General features: G+C 41.8%; 1 protein-coding gene across 26 annotated transcripts in view; it reads right to left on the reverse strand.

The window, feature by feature from the left end:
- LOC127000684 (glucose transporter type 1-like) overlaps positions 1-17,500 on the reverse strand; it is a 227,840-nt gene that overhangs the window by 184,269 nt on the left and 26,071 nt on the right. The window contains exon 1 of one of the 26 annotated variants that reach the window (XM_050864660.1): positions 7,442-7,840. The exons of the other annotated variants lie outside the window; for them this stretch is intronic. The gene's annotated coding sequence lies outside the window, so the exon portion shown is untranslated. Of the gene's footprint in view, positions 1-7,441; positions 7,841-17,500 lie in introns of those variants that run through there. 26 annotated transcript variants of the gene reach the window in all.

A 17,500-nucleotide genomic window follows, 5' to 3' on the forward strand; every position in this document is an offset into this window, starting at 1 on the left:
CGCCCAAGGATACATATTTGGCAATGCTGTCGTGGGGTTTCTGGGTATTTCCATGGGTACTTTCATGGCCCTGGAGGTAGTCTGATCTTTCTTCTATAGCATGAACCTAAATGAAATACTCCCTTGAAGCCAATTACACTTCTTTTTGGCCTTTGAAAATAGATGATGTGAGAGGCGGAAGCGTCCGAGACTACCAATCTTTCTCCCTCGCACACTTTTAGTCTGTGCCACTGCAATAACATCTAGTTTTATATATAGCTACACTGCGGGCAAGATTAAAAGTTTCACTCCTCCGTACGTGAGATTGGATAACTGTTACAAAGCTCTCCAACGGAACTGTCGTATGTTTTGTTTTCTTGTATACGTCTGCTAAAAGGATCTGATGAAGAACTAGAGCTGCCATTAAGTAGGATGTATTTTTGGCATATGTTTTGAGGCAGAAGTATATATTTGTTCTCTTGTACACGTCCATAAGGCTTCCAACAGCACTGTCATCTGTTTCAAGGCAGGAAGTATACGTTTGTTCCCTCGTACTTGTATGCTTAAAGAATCCAATAGCACTGTCATCTGTTTCAAGGCAGGAAGTATACGTTTGTTCCCTCGTACTTGCATGCTTAAAGAATCCAATAGCACTGTCATCTGTTTCAAGGCAGGAAATATAGATTCGTTCCCCTAATCTCGTATGCATAAAGAATCTAACAGCCCTGTCATCTGTTTCAAGGCAGGAAGTATAGATTCATTCCCTTGTACTCGTATGCTTAAAAACCCAAGAGCTGTCATGTGTTTCAAGTATACATTTGCTCTCTTGGGTACATTGTCTTGAAGATCAATCGCAGCAGACAAGTCCTTCATAACACCAATACCACGCTACTTGTAAGGGTTTGGTTCGTGACGTTCTACACACGCCACCACGATAAACATTGACCTGCTCTTCTCAACGTCTTATTTAACGGCGCTTAGATCGGCGCTTAGATCCCCCACATTAGCTTATTTTTTTCTTATTATTGTCCTTATTTTTTTCTTCTCATGCAATCACTTACCCTTTCTTTTCTTCCATCCCCTTCTTCTTTTTCCTTTCTCTCTCGTACCATTTCCTTCCTCTCTTGACTTGCCTCCTCTTTCGTTCCTTTACTCTTTTCCCTTCGTCTCCCTTCCCTACCTTTCCTCCCTCAACTCCCCTTCCTCCTACCCTTACATTCCTCTCCTGTCTCCTCCCTATAACTGCCTTCCCTTCCCCTTTCCTTTCCTTCCTCTTCCCTTCCTTCCCTCCTTTCCTCCTCCTCCCTTCGATACACCGCGGCCGCTGAAAGGAAGGCGTGAAGCGTTACCAAATTATACTCCTCCTGCGAGTTACGTTCAGCACGCAAGGCTGGGTGGGGGGTCACCTTTAAAGGGTTCACTTACACTGCCTATCTGTCACATATATAACGATTCACCGCAACATTTAAAAAAAAGATTGGCCTGAACCTACTTTTCTGGGGGTACAAGCGAGCTGGGCCCATTTCGGATCTTACACACCCGCGTTTGGTAAGGCTTTCGTAGAGGTTGTGGGCATTTCCATGGGTAGTTTAATGAAGCGAGTGGTAGTTTGACAAGGCTTGGCACCATGAACGTCAAAGGATACTCACGAGAACCAGGGTTGCCAGGTTATCGTATTCACCACATTGTATTCATCCTTTTTTAAGCCTCAAACTCTCGTACCTACACAAATGACGATAGAAAATTGAAGTTAGCGTTATAACTCCTATTTATTGATGTTTCTATGTGCTTTTTTGCTGTAGTCATTGGTCAGAAACTACGACAATACAATGCGATGAGTAAGATAATTTGACAACGTTGATAAGAACCCGTCTAGTCAGCTTTGTGCCTTTGGAAATATCTGCTGTGAGCCAAGAGCGTCCAAGAATACGGGCTGCTGCAGGCTTGGGGCTCACGAGGGTCCACTTATCCCTCACCTGCTTGTCATCCTTTTTAAGTTTAAGCTTCGTCCCAACTTGCAGAGAATAGGCGGGTCGCATTGTAATGTTGTGGTTTCGTGTGTGTGTGTGTGTGTGTGTGTGTGTGTGTGTGTGTGTGTGTGTGTGTGTGTGTGTGTGTGTGTGTGTGTTTACGGTTAAGGAGACCATCCCTCAGTCGCCCCCCCTCAAAAAAAAATAAAAAAAAAGCCGTACATTAAATATCAATCTAATCCGATGTGTGTGTGTGTGTGTGTGTGTGTGTGTGTGTGTGTGTGTGTGTGTGTGTGTGTGTGTTCGTGACGCCACACTAACCAGGGGGTGTTAGAGATGCCAAAAGTGTTAGTCCAACACTTAAAGTATTAATTCTCTCTCTCTCTCTCTCTCTCTCTCTCTCTCTCTCTCTCTCTCTCTCTCTCTCTCTCTGCAGCACAAAGGCACATTCATGTGTGTGTGTGTGTGTGTGTGTGTGTGTGTGTGTGTGTGAGAGAGAGAGAGAGAGAGAACACGAATAATTTCTTATGAAAATAGAATCCAATAGAAACGATAAGATAAAACGAGCAGTCTCTCTCTCTCTCTCTCTCTCTCTCTCTCTCTCTCTCTCTCTCTCTCTCTCTCTCAGTATTGTATTATAACATGAAGAATGCTAATCTTACTTTTCTTCCTCCTCCTCCTCCTCCTAATCTTCTTTCTTTTTCTCTTTCTTTTCCATTTCTTGCCATCCACGAACATGTCTTCTGACCCCGTGTGTGTGTGTGTGTGTGTGTGTGTGTGGTGACCAACGCACATTACTCATTCCCTCACTCCGCCCTGCTCTATCATTATATTAGATTAACTCTCTCTCTCTCTCTCTCTCTCTCTCTCTCTCTCTCTCTCTCTCTCTCTCTCATAATACACGCCACACGACCAGCGTTTCCTTCCTGCCTTCCATTCCCTTCCTTCCTCCCTTCCTTTACCTTCCCTTCCTCCTCCCTTCTCTTTACTGCCCATTCCTGCCTCTTCTCTTCTTTACTCTTATCCTTCCACTTATTTATCTTCCCTTTTCCCTTTCCTTCGTCTTTTTTTCTCTATCTTTCCTTCCCTTCATCACTTCTTTCCTTGCACTCCTTTTCCTTCTCCATCATTTTCCTTCCTTTCCTTCTTCTTCACTTCCCCTTTGCTTTGCTTACCTCATTCATTCGCTTCCTTTCTTTGTCTATTGTCTGCACCTTTCCTTCCCTTTCCTCTCTCTTCCATTCTTTTTTCTTCCGTCTTTCTCTCCTTTCCCTTTCCTTTCTCATTACTTCATTTTATTTCCTCCTCACTTTTCTTTTTTACTTCTTATATTTTTTATTTTCCTTATTTTTTTCTTTTCTTCCATCCCCATCTTCCTTTTCTTTCTCTTTTCTATCATTTCCTTCCTCTCTTTCCTTTCCTTTACCCTTCTCCCTTCCCTACCTTTCCTCCCTTGACCTCCCTTCCTCCTACCCTAACATTCTTTTCCTGTCTCCTCCCTATAACTGCTTCTCCCTTCCCCTTTCCTTCCTCTTCCCTTCCCTTCCCTCCTTTCCTCCTCCTCCCTTCGTTCCCTTTGCGTGACTTCCCTCCCTCCTTTTATCCGTACTGACCTAATGTGAGAGAGAGAGGGGGGGAGGAAGAGAGGAAGGAGGGAGAGAGGAGGGAGGGAGAGGAACGGAGAGAGGAAGAAGGGAAGGAGAGAGGAAGGGAAGGAGGGAGGAGAGGGAAATGGAAGTAGGTATTTAGTGATGTTATAATCTGGAGGAAGAGGAAGAGGAAGAGGAGGAGGAAGAGGAGGAGGAAGAAAGGAAGGAAAACAACATCCGACAAAGAAATAAGGAAGAGTTTGATAAAATGAAAAAGAAAAGTTTGCTCGAAGAATCTAAAGAAATAAAAATAACTACTGAAAAACACGAGAAGGAAAGTAAGAAAAGTTAGAGAAAATAAAAAAGAGAAAAGGCAAAACAATAAAAAAGAAAAACAATACGAACGACAAAGAAAAAAAAGAAAAAAAGAAAAAAGTGGCTGAACGAACTATTGAGATAAAAAAAAAAGATACAAAAGGAATAAAAATGAAAGAAAAAGAGAAAAAAAAGGTTTAAACGAAAAGAAAAGGAAAAAGAAAATATGAGCAGAAGGGAAGAGAAAGAATGAAGGAGAAAAAAAAGGAGGAAAAAAAGGGAAGAAAATTAAAGGAAGAGAAAGAAAGGAAGAGAAAAAAGGAAAGTGTGAGGAAAATGGGAGGAAAGGAAAGTAGGAGAGACAGAAAGAAAGCGAGAGGAAAAAAAGAGCAAAAAAAAAACACTAAATGAAGAAAGGAAGAGGAAGAGAAAATGAAAGAAAAAGGGAGGCAGGATAAGAGGGGAAAAAAGAAAAAAAAAGAAAAATACAAGTCAGGAAGAGGAAGTAGAAGAAGATAGGATAAAAAAAAGGAGATAGGAAGGAAGAGGAAGGAAAGGAAGACAAGAGATAAAGAAGAGGAGAAAGGAAAAGATGAGAAAAAAAAGAGAGGAAGGAAGAGGAAGGAAAGGAAAATAGGAGATAAAAAGGAGGAGAAAGGAAAAGGAGAGAAAAAAGGAGAAAGGAAGGAAGAGGAAGGAAAGGAAAATAGGAGATAAAAAGGAGGAGAAAGGAAAAGGAGAGAAAAAAGGAGAAAGGAAGGAAGAGGAAGGAAAGGAAAATAGGAGATAAAAAGGAGGAGAAAAGAAAAGGAGAAAGGAAGGAAGGGAGGAGAAAAGAAAAGGAGAGAAAAAAGGAGAAAGGAAGGAAGAGGAAGGAAAGGAAAATAGGAGATAAAAAGGAGGAGAAAAGAAAAGGAGAGAAAAAAGGAGAAAGGAAGGAAGAGGAAGCAAAGGAAGACAGGAAATAAAAAAAAGGCGAAAGGAAAAGGAAAGAAAAAGGGAGAAAGGAAGGAAGAGAAGGGAGAGGAAGAGAAAGGGGGAGAAAGGAAACTAAGTAAAGAAAGCGAAAGAAAGGAAGAGGAAGGAAGGAACAAGTAAGGAAAGACATAGAGGAGGAGAAAGGAGCGTAAAGGAAAGAAAAAAAACAAAATGGGAAGAGGAAGGAAACGAAGAGAATGAAAGGAAAAAAAGAAAGGAATGGAGGAGAATAAAAAAAATCCAGATACAAAGAAAGTCATATAAAGAAGAAAGTATGACAAAAAAAAACTAGAAAAAAGAGAGGAAGAAAAATATGCAAAAACGAGATTATTCAAAGTAAAAAAAACGACAAAGAAAAATAAGGAGAGAGAGAGAGAGAGAGAGAGAGAGAGAGAGAGAGAGAGAGACAAAAAAAAAGACAAAAATAAGCCATGAAAGGAAATAAAAGAATAAAAAAATATATAACCGCAAAATAAACAAGAATAAGAAAGGTAGGTAACTAAAGAGAACCAAAATATTGATAGAAAAAAGAGGAAAGAGAAAAGAAAGGAGAAGAAGAAAAGAGGAAAAAAAGGAGAGAGTGATGGCAAGTAGAGGAAGAAGAGAAGGAAGGAAAGGTAAAAGAGAGGGAGAAAGAGGGATGAAAAAGGAAGGATAAAAGGGAAATTAATAAAAGATGGAAAGAGTAATGGGAAATATAAGAGAAGGAAGAAGGAGAGGGAAAAGGATGGACGGAAAAGGAAAAAGACAGGGAGATAAAAAAAAAGTATTAGTATTAGTAGTTGTAGTGGTAACGGTAGCAGCAGCAGCAGTAGTAGTAGTAATAATAGTAGTAGTAGTAATAGTAGTAGTAGTCGTAGTAGTAGTAGTAGTAGTCGTAGTAGTAGTAGTAGTACGGTACGGTAATAGCAACAGCACCAAGATAAATAAATAATAAAGTGCTGCAGGAACATATTTGACAACCCACAACACCACATAACAGTATTTGACGGCCCACCAGCAGCATATATATAATACCAAGAGTAACCAGGCGGCCCCGGGAGGCGGAGGTGACACACGTGACTCACTCCTACATTCCACACGCACGAACATACTTTTCCAGGATAGATTTTTTTTTCTCCAGTGCAGCCCAATACCACAACTCACATACTAACCCACATACCTATAAATGCATACAAACACATACCTACATATATAAATACCTATACATATAGAAAATAATCCAACACACACACACACACACACACACACACATAATTTGTCGTAATTATCCAAGGGAGAGGCTTACATAAATTTACTTATATTTGTGATGGTAGTAGTATTAGAAGTAACATAATAGTAGTAGTAGTAGTAGTAGTAGTAGCAACATAAGCTGTAGCAATAAACGTATAAAAAGAAGAGTAGCAGCAACAATAGTACCGGCAGTAGCAACATAAGTGGTAGTAGTATAAGTGGCAGTGGTGGTAGTAGAAGCAGCATCAGAAACAGCAGCAGTAATGATAGTAGTAGTAGTAGTAGTCTACTAGAAGTACTAGTAGAAGTAGTATTAGAAGTAATAGTAATAGTAGTAGTAGTAGTAGTAGTAGTAGTAGTAGTAGTAGTCTAATAAAAGTACTAGTAGAAGTAGTATTAGAAGTAATAGTAGTAGTAGTAGTAGTCTAATAAAAGTACTAGTAGAAGTAGTATTAGAAGTAATAGTAGTAATAGTAGTAGTAGTAGTAGTAGTAGTAGTAGTAGTAGTAGTAGTAGTAGTAGTAGTAGTAATAATAGTAGTAGTAGTAGTAGTAGTAGTAGTAGTAGTAGTAATAGTAATAGTAATAGTAGTAGTAGTAGTAGTAGTAGTAGTAGTAGTAGTAGTAGTAGTAGTAATAGTAGTAATAGTAGTAGTAGTAGTAGCCACCACCGCCATCGCCGCAGCAGCAGCGGTAGTAGGAGTAGCAGCAGCAGTAGTCGCAGCAATTTTCCGCGCTAGTCTCCCCTTGAATTAGGTTATCAAAGAAAACTGGAGCATCCCCGCTGGTGGTGGTGGTGGTGGCTGGCATCGATCAACACCGCCAACCACCACCACCGCCACCACCACTGTCTTGCTGCCCCTGTTGCTGCCCCTGCTGCTAGGACAGGAGCAGGGGGGCAGCAGGCAGGGCGAGCAGGAGGGAACCATGTCACAGCAGGGAGGAAGTGTGGGATGGAGGGAAAGGGAAAGCAAGGAGCGGGAGGCGGGGAGGGCCGGGTCGATAGAGGGAGGCTATGCATGATAGGGGGAGGGAAAAGTGGAGGGGAGGGGGGAGGGAGGAGAGGGAGGGGAGGAGGTAGGGGACGCAGGCAGACAGGAGAGATAATATTGGCACGAATTTGTGGACTTTATAAATGACTGGAAGCGAAAAAAAAAAGGTAAAACTAATAACTTGGTCTTTAAACGAAATCTCCCCCACACGAAATATACATTAAAGATGCGTCAGTTAGCCTCACCCGCAAGGAAGGAAGGTGAAGTAAACGTGAATGTAGAAATAAATAAACAGAGGAGACAAATGGAGTGACACACACGGATAAGGAACACGAGATGAAGGTGAAAATGAAACCCTTTGAGGCACACACTTGCTAAGCTCTCACCTGTGTGTTGTCAGGTAAATTAAAGACCTTTCCCTTTCACTTGGCCAGGACAGCAGCGGCGTTGAGGATATCACAGACACACTTGACACCCGGGCGAGGGGAGGCAACAGGGGGGCTAACAAGAGGGAGGGGGCGGAACAGGGGGTGCAGGGGGATGGTGATACAAACAGACTAACGCGGAGACCCGACGCAACGACCCACTCACACCGAAAAGGTTACACGGACTGGCGCTCGTCTGGCAGCTCGGCACCACACACCGCCTCCTTCGCTGCCTGCCGCTGCCACCGACCGCCGCCGCTGCCACCTCCTCCTCCTCTTCCTCCTCCTCCTCCTCGTTTTATCTTTCCCCCCCTCTCCCCCTCCCCCCACAGTCCCATTTTCCTCCTCCTTCTCCTCCTTTTCCTTACTCTTTTTACATTTCCCTATTTCTTCTAATCGCGTTTATTCTCGTTCGTTATTTTCCTTCTCCTCCTCCTCCTTCTCCTCCTCCTCCTCCTCGTTTTATCTCCCCCCCCACCACACAGTCCCATTTTCCTCCTCCTTCTCCTCCTATTCCTTACTCTCTTTTTACATCTTCCTATTTTCGTTTATTCTCGTTCGTTATTTTCCTCCTCCTCCTGCTCCTCGTTTTATCTCACCCCCACACAGTCCCATTTTCCTCCTCCTTCTCCTCCTTTTCCTTACTCTCTTCCTACTTCTTCCTATTTCTTCTAATCGTGTTTATTCTCGTTCGTTATTTTCCTCCTCCTCCTCCTCCTCCTCCTCGTTTTATCTCCCTCTCCCCTCCCCACAGTCCCATTTTCCTCCTCCTGCTCCTTTTCCTTACTTTCTTCCTACTTCTTCCCATTTCTTTTAATCGCGTTTATTCTCGCTCGTTATTTTCCTCCTCCTCCTCCTCTTCCTCGTTTTATCTCCTTTTCCCCTGCACAGCCTCATTTTCCTCCTCCTTCTCCTCATTTTCCTTACTCTCTTTTTACATTTTCCTATTTTCGTTTATTCTCGTTCGTTATTTTCCTCCTCCTCCTCTTCCTCGTTTTATCTCCTTATCCCCTGCACAGTCTCATTTTCCTCCTCCTTCTCCTTTTCCTTACTCTTTTCCTACTTCCTATTTCTTTCAGTCGCGTTTATTCTTGTTCCTTATTTTCCTCTTCCTCCTCCTCCTCCTCCTCCTCGTTTTATCTCCCCCCCCCTCAAGCCCCATTTTCCTCCTCCTTCTCCTCCTTTTCCTTACTCTCTTCCTACTCCTTTCCATTTCTTCTACATAAGAACATAAGAACGTAGGAGTCTGCAAGAGGCCGGTAGGCCTGTACGAGGCAGCTCCTTTGAACCTAAGCTCCCGTGGATCTAACCACACCTAATATCACTGTCCATGAATTTATCTAATCTATTTTTGACTGTGATAATTGTATTGGCACTCACCACGTGACTGCTAAGCCTATTCCACTCATCCACCACGCTGTTAGTAAACCAATTATTGCCTATGTCCCTGTTGAATCTGAATTTATCCAGTTTAAACTCATTACTTCGTGTCCTACCCGGTTCTCTTACCAACAAAACCTTATGAATATCCCCCTTATTAAAGCCCTTCATCCATTTATAAACCTTGATCATGTCTCCACACACCCTTCGCCTTTCTAGAGAATGCAAGTTTAACTGTTTGAGTCTTTCCTCGGCAAGTTTCTCAACCCCTGAATCATCTTAGTCATCCTCCTCTGCACCGATCCTAACATTTTGATATCCATTCTATAATTAGGTGACCAGAACTGAACCGCATAGTCAAGATGAAGTTTAACTAATGCTAAATATAGTTTGATGAAGACTTCGGCACTTCTGTTGCTTACGCTCCTTGAAATAAATCCCAGTACCCTATTTACTCGATTTCTAGCTTGAATGCATTGTGCCCTTGGACGGAGATCAGAGCTCACTAAGACCCCTAAATCCCTCTCGCACCCAGACCTGTTTATGAGAGTGTCATTTAAGCAATAGTTATGTGAGGGGTTGTTCCTACCTACACTCAGAATACTGCACTTCCCTACATTGAACTCCATTTGCCATTTATCCGCCCAGTCATACAATCTGTTTAGTTCATCCTGGAGGATACTGGCGTCCTGATCCGACTCAATTACTCTACCGATCTTGGTATCATCTGTAAACTTACTGACATCACTACTAATTCCTGTATCTAAGTCATTAATATAAATAATAAACAAAAGTGGACCTAATACCGAACCTTGTGGGACCCCGCTCGTAACACATCCCCAGTCAGATCTTTTACCATTGATTTGCACTCTTTGCTTCCTATTGCTAAGCCACGCCGTGACCCAGTTCAAAACTTTACCCTCTACTCCGTGAGCCTGTAATTTAAGCAATAGTCGTTGGTGAGGAACTTTGTCAAACACTTTACTAAAATCAAGATAGATTACATCATAATTTTCATCTGTCTACCGCCTCAAATACTTTATTGTAAAAGGACAAGAGATTGGTGAGGCATGACCTACCTTTCGTGAACCCATGCTGCGAGTCGTGAATTAAGCTATGTTTCTCTAGATGCTCCCGAATGTTCCTGGCTATTATGGACTCCAGCATCTTGCCTATAACCGATGTTAAGCTAATTGGGCGATAGTTTGAAGCAGCTGACCTGTCCCCCTTTTTGAAAATCGGCGTCACATTAGCTACTTTCCATAGGCTGGGCACATAACCAGTATTTACCGACATCTTAAAGATGTCGGTTAGTGGGTCACTGAGTACATCATTTAATTCCTTTAATACCCACGAAAATTTCCCGTCAGGACCTGACGACTTATTCTTCTTAAGCTTATCTATCTCATCCTGAACTATTTGCCTGGTAATGATTATATCCCTCAATTTATCGCCATCCCCACCCTCGTACACCTGAACCCTTTCCGGAATAGTCGTTCGATCCTCTTGTATGAATAATGAAAGGAAGTAGTCGTTCAACAATGTTCTCATATTTTCGTAATTTTCTACTAGCTCGCCTGTGTTTGCTTTCAGCGGTCCAATTTTCTCTCTTGTTTTTGTTCTATACATCTGAAAGAAGCCCTTAAGATTACTTTTCGCCTCATTTGCTACTTTGATCTCATAGGTCCTTTTTGCTATCCTGGTGTTTTTCTTCACTAATCCAGATAGTTCGACATACCGGCCCCTGAGATGTGTTTCACCATTCTTTATTTTATGATAAATTCCCTTCTTTAACCCTATCTCGTGTTTTAGTCCACGAGTCATCCACTTAGGGTCATTGTTTTCTTTTCTAAGTGTTCGCTGTGGTATATGCTGTCCTTGCCCCTCTACTATTACTCTAACTAAATTATTGTAAGACATTTCTACCTGGTTCTCCTGGCTCTCCAACCCACAGTTCTGGCCCTCATGAATCCCTAAATTATCCCAGTTTACCCCTTCAAGATGTTTTCGAAGCCCCTCGTAATTTGCTCTTCTAAAATCTGGCACTAACACTGGGTTTGGTTCGTGGGTTACCGCCCAGTCTCAGCTAAAACGAACCGTTCTGTGGTCACTGTTTCCTAACTCTCCGCCCACCTCCAACTCACGTAGCAAGTTTCCATTAATAGTTAGGACTAGGTCTAATATGTTATCTCATCTAATATGTTATCTAATATGTTATCTAATATGTTATCTAATCACATTTATTCTCGTTCCTTATTTTCCTCCTCCTCCTCCTTCTCTTCCTCCTCGTATTATTTCCTTTTCCCCTGCACAGTCTCATTTTCCTCCTCCTTCTCCCTTTCCTTACTCTCTTCCTACTTCTTCCTATTTCTTTTAATCGCGTTTATTCTCGTTCCTTATTTTTCTCCTCCTCCTCCTCCTCTTCCTTCTCAGTCTCTTCCCATTTCTTCCTTATTCTTTTGATCCTGTTTATTCCCCTTCCTCCTCCTTTCCCTCTTCCTTCTCCTCCTCCTCCTCCTCCTCCTCCTCCTCGTTTTATCGTTTTCCTCCCCAAAGTCCCATTTTCCTCCTCCTCCTCCTCCTCCTCACTTTCTTCCTCCTTCTCCCAATCTACTTCTCCCTATTTCTTCTGACCCCATTATTTTCCCCTCCACCACCACCTCCTCTTCCTCCTCCTCATCCTCCTCCTCCTCGTTTTATCTTTCTTCCCCTCCACAGAGCCCATTTTCCTCCTATTCCTCCTTCTCCTTCTCTTCCTACTTCGCCCTTTTCCCCCTGATCAAGTTTACTCCTCCTCCTCATTCTCATTCTCCTCAATTTATTTTTTTCTCTCCACAGCCCCCATTTTCCTCCTCCTCCTCTTCCTCCTCACTCATTTGCTACTTCTCTTTCCTTCCGATCCCGTTCATTCCCCCTCGTCCGCCTCCACCTCCTCCATCTTCTTATTCCTCCTCTTCCTCATCCACTTTCTCCTTCCTCCTTTCTCTTCCTTCTGATCCAACTCATTCTTCCTCATTCTTCTCCTTCTCATCCTTCCTGAACAAGTCTCGTAACGTCAGCCACTTCAAGTTTTATTTTTAGCACCGAACTAACCCGCTAACTGAGAATAACTGTCATCCATTCTAGACCGGAGACTTAACACAGATTTTGCAACCCTCATGCTCAAATAAAATCCTTGAAGCGAGCTATCCGTCACTGAAACAAACTTCCACCAAATGGTAACTAATGCGGAAGCGATCAACTCATCTGTATGGCATCGACCGCTCCTCCGTTGCTAGAGGCGTGAATTGGAGGGTCTCGCACGCACGCACAGGCACAGCAAGACTAATAGTAGTGTTTTCATCTGTTCTGCTGGTCGAGAAAGTGCCGGACGAATAGATGAAACCACTAATGCAGGCAAGTCTTTTTTATTAGCGGTCATGGTATCTGTTGCCTGCTTTTTTCCATGTTTCTTTTCCCTCCTCCTCCTCCTCCTGGTCCTCGTCTTTTTGTTTTTGTTTTCATTTCATTTCCCTTTCCTCCTCCACCTTCTCTTCCTCATCTTCTTCTTCCTCCTCCTCCCCCGCCTCCCCCTCCTCTTTCTTCTTCTTCTTCTTCTTCTTCTTCTTCTTCTTCTTCTTCTTCTTCTTCTTCTTCTTCCTTTTCTTTTTTCTTTTTCTTCTTCTTTTTCCTTTACTTTTTCTTCTTCTTCTTCTTCTTCTTCCTCCTTCTCCTCATAGTCTTCCTCCTCCTCCTCCTCCCCCTCCTCCTCTTCCTCCTGCCCCGTTTCCTCCTCCTCCTCCTCCTCCTCCTTCTCCTACTCATACTCCTCTTCCAGCTCCTCTTCCTCATCCTTATCTCTATTTTTCTTATTTATTCGTCTTTTACCTCCTCTTCCTCCTCCTCCTCCTCCTCCTCCTCCTTCTGTTTCTTCTCGTTTTCTTTCATATTTTCCTTCTCATCTCGTTTTCATTTCCTTTATATTCTTCTTCCTCCTTCTCTTCCAACTCGTTCTCTTCTTCTAAATCCTTTTCCTCGTCGCATTTATTTGTGTTTCACCTCCTCCTCCTCCTCCTCCTCCTCCTCCTCCACCTCTTCCTCTTCCTTCACCTTTTCCCTATCTATTCCTGATCCTGTTTTGATTCTTCTGTTTTTTTTCTCTTTATTTTCCCCCTGATTTTCGTTTTTTTTATATTTTTATTCTCTCTCTCTCTCTCTCTCTCTCTCTCTCTCTCTCTCTCTCTCTCTCTCTCTCTCTCAAAACACTCCAAAATTATCTACCTCACCACCAAAATTCGGTTGAGTGGCGCGCACCAACCTAAAAATTGGAACGGCCGGGTGACATCCACTCCGGAGACGCCCGCCTGCCAGAACCCTAAAATCCGCCAATAATTCTCGCCGACGTGCCTAAAATATTTCCTTCCGAACGTGACGACAATACACAAGTGGCTTCATCAAAGGGGCCACAACCAACACCCTCCCCGAGAAAAATCAACCCGGATATATATGTAGACAAAATTATACGTGTGTCATCTAACATTTTTATCTAAGTGCTAAAGGAGATGCCTAAAATATATCCTTCCTCACTTACTGTAAACAACATATGCAAACATAATCTAACGTAGCGTAGAGTAACCTAACCTAATCTAACCGAACCGACTTAACTTGGCCTCACCTAACCAAACACAGCACAACATGACATAGCACCATTGCATAACATAAGCCAACCCAACATATCCTAGTCTAATCTATCCATACTTAACGTAATCCAAGTTAACCTAACACCCCCTAAAGAAAAAATTAAACATTATAAAATAAATTATTATGTGACGAAATGAGTGTTAACTTATATCTAGAAGAGGCTCTGTTTTAATGTCTAAATACATACGTAGGGTCATATAAGTCTTAAACATTTCGGCGCCCAAACATTTCCAGGGGTAGTGTTATGACCCTGGTGGTAGTCTGCCCATTCGTTTGAGTCATGAACCTAAAAGAGCACTAATGAGACCCCGACTGATCTCCTTTTCGTCCTTTGGAAGTAGCTGGTGTGAGAGGCGGCAGCGTCTGCATGGGAATACTGACCTTGGTCTCGTGAATGGAGTCATATCAAGAATAGAGTGTTTCAAGCTTCGGTGCATGGACGCGCGCCTAAATATCTAAACGTGACGGTATTGTGCGAGTGTCTCCATGAAAGGGACAGCAGCCAACGCCAGCGGTGCATGGGTAGCGTCCCTGACTACTGATCTGCGGGCATTTTATGGGTAGGCGGTGGCTGAATGGATAGCAAGACGGTCCCGCGTTCAGGAGGACGTGAGTTCAATCCCCGACCGGTGCCACCAAGCTGGGATTTTTTTGCCGCCGCCGAGTGGCTTAAAACTACCCACATGCTGTCCAGAAGACCACCTATCAACCCGGACTCTAGATTCTAGGATTAAAGATGAGCTCCGGGAGGGCAGCATGAGCCAATGCAAGATGGCGCCACTATAAAACACTCGCCTGCGCCAGAACGGGCTGGGCCGACCATCAGGACCCACCGGGAAGAAGCCTTGGACCGACCATCAGGAATCCAGAGTCCACCGGGAAGAAGCCTACCGGCGCAATAGGCTACGACGTAAAAAAAAAATGGGCTTGAATCCTGGCCGTGGCAGTCGTCGTGCAGCCCATCCAGCTGTTCATCCCTCTTTTCGGAATGATCGAAACTTGGGGACGGTAAACTGTGGCAGCCCAGATGTTACATTGGTCCTGTGTTGGGTTTTCTCCCACCACAGGCTCAAAGGGCTAACGGGACGGAGAGAGCACCGCCGCCATGCGCAGCTTTTGCTTGTGCTCCCTACTTTACTTTTACTTTTTGTGCTTTAATAGTGCAGTGCAGGGACACGTGCTTCAACAGTTCCTTTCAAACGTGGTTACTAATTTCACTAGTATCTATATCAGAGGGACAGTTCTCGGCATCCAAAAGAAAAATCATTTAAAATATTGTGAAGGAAACTTTCCTTCTCATATTTAGAGGAGTTTGGGTTAATGCTGCAATACATGGACACGTGCCCAGAACATTTTCATTTAAACTTGACAGATAATTACACAAGTGGCTTCTTCAAAGGGGTCACAGCCAACACGCTCGCCAAGAAAAATAATTATAATATGTACGAAGAGAAGGAGTTATCTCATATAAAGAAGATTTGTGTTTTAATGCTACAACACATGGACGCGTGCTTAAACGTTTCCTTTTAAACTTGACCAATAATTTCAGGAATGGTTTCTGCAAAGGGATTACAGCTAATGCAGAAGGAAGAGAAGAAGAGGGAAGGGAGGGAAAGAAAACGATAGAGAAAAAAGGGAAGGTAATGGAAGGAAAACAAACGTAAAATAAAGGAATGGAATGAATGGAATGAAGGATGGAAAGTGAACAAAATAACATAGGACAAAGAGAATAAGAGTGAATTCGGCAATATCCAAGAAAAAAATCAAATAAATATATATGAAGGACAGTGGTCATCACATATTTAGGAGTCTGCGATCATGCTGGAATATTATGAACACGTGCCCAAAACATTTCCCGCTAGAGGTTGCTAATTTCACAAGTGGCTTCTTCAAAGGGAATGCGGCTAACGACCTCCCACAAGATAAAAAAGATCTGAACGACATCTAAAATAACTTCATCCATGCATTTATCCGTACTGGTATATATGAGGGTTTTATGTTACAGTACACGGATACTTAGCTCTTATGTTCGCTGGGCTACGAAAACATCCTTCCAGAATAATAATAATAAAAAAAAATCGTTTGTGTCCAGATTCCTGTTATCATTAGCGCCAGGAATTGCTTTAATGTTGCAATCTTGGGAAAGTTAATTGTAAAAAAGTAATCTATATATTGACTCACGTTGGTAGATAAAGAAGTGTTTTAATATGCCGGTGAGGAAGAAAAAGTAAAAATTGTAAACAGTCATCTATATATTGATTCACGTTGGTAGATAAAGAAGTGTTTTGATATGCCGGTGAGGAAGAAAAAGTAAAAATTGTAAACAGTCATCTATATATTGATTCACGTTGGTAGATAAAGAAGTGTTTTGATATGCCGTAGAGGCGTAGAGGAAGAAAAAGTAAAAAAAAAAAAAAAAAAAAATCCTCTATGTAGCCTACGAGTTTTCTTTTATTAGGCTCAATGAGGCAGCCCAAGGATGAGGCAGGACAGAAAAAAGTCCGCCAACGCAACATAAAAAAGACAAAATCAAAAAAAAAAATCAAACGGGAGGAAGACGAAAGCACCCAGAAAAATCCTCAAACGCAAAATAAAAAAATAAAAAAAGTAAAATGCCTACCACTGCAACAGGAAAAGGAAGTAAAAAAAAAATGTCCTCGAGCGTGTCACAAAATAAAGACAAAAAATTCCGCGAACGCAAAACAAAATGAAGACAAAAATTTCCGCGAACGCAAAACAAAATAAAGACAAAAATTTCCGCGAACGCAAAACAAAATAAAGACAAAAATTTCCGTGAACGCAAAACAAAATAAAGACAAAAATTTCCGCGAACGCAAAACAAAATAAAGACAAAAATTTCCGCGTACGCAAAACAAAATAAAGACAAAAATTTCCGCGAACGCAAAACAAAATAAAGACAAAAATTTCCGCGAACGCAAAACAAAATAAAGACAAAAATTTCCGCGAACGCAAAACAAAATGAAGACAAAAATTTCCGCGAACGCAAAACAAAATAAAGACAAAAATTTCCGCGAACGCAAAACAAAATAAAGACAAAAATTTCCGCGAACGCAAAACAAAATGAAGACAAAAAATCCACAAACATAATACAAGAAAATAAAAAGAAAGTCCGCAAACGCAACACATAAAACAATCCGAGAGAAAGTCCGCAAACATGTCAACAAAAAGAAAAAAGCTCAACGTAAAACAAAAAGAGAACAAAAAGAAAGTCCGTAAATAAATCACAAAAATAATAGACAAAAAAGTTCTCAACTGCAACACAAGAAGAAAAGTCCACAAACGCAACACAAAAAGTCTAAAAAGGCAACACAAAAAGAAGACAAAAAAGTTTACAAACAAAAACAAAAGAGAAACAAAAAAATATAAAAGCAACACATAAAGAACACCCAAAAAAGGTCCCAAAGCATCATAAGTAGTGTTGACTAGTGAAGTGTTGATGTACTTAATTCCTGAAAGCTATTGTCAAAGCAAAGAATAAACAAAGGCAAAGAATAAGGCTGCTTAGGAATTTATCACGGAAGGGGATGAAAGAATGCTTCCGGTTGACTCTTGCATGATGATGTTGGACATCATACGAATGGCCCTTTGTACAGAGATTTTGCACCGAGACCTCAGGAGGGGTGGAGGAATGTAGCTTGCAAGATTTAGAGGAGCAAATAACATTATAATAGCGACAAAAGACGGGAAGGGAAGCAACACTGAGGTGGAGTTTGGAAGCAGAAGTAGCTATAGGAAAAAATATGCTTGGGAATTGTAATAAAAGGAACATAACAATAAGACAAAGGAAATATATATGCACTAAATCTTATTGTTCTCTATAAGAGTTTGTACCCTCATGATGCAAAGCATGGATATAAAAGTTGTGTAACTTGTGATAATTTAAATGCCTTAATTAAAAAAAAGAAAGAAAATACTCTATTTAAAACGCATATTATTCAG

The sequence above is a fragment of the Eriocheir sinensis genome, chromosome 19 (assembly GCF_024679095.1).
Source record: "Eriocheir sinensis breed Jianghai 21 chromosome 19, ASM2467909v1, whole genome shotgun sequence".
In the NCBI taxonomy this organism is placed as follows: Eukaryota; Metazoa; Arthropoda; class Malacostraca; order Decapoda; family Varunidae; genus Eriocheir; species Eriocheir sinensis.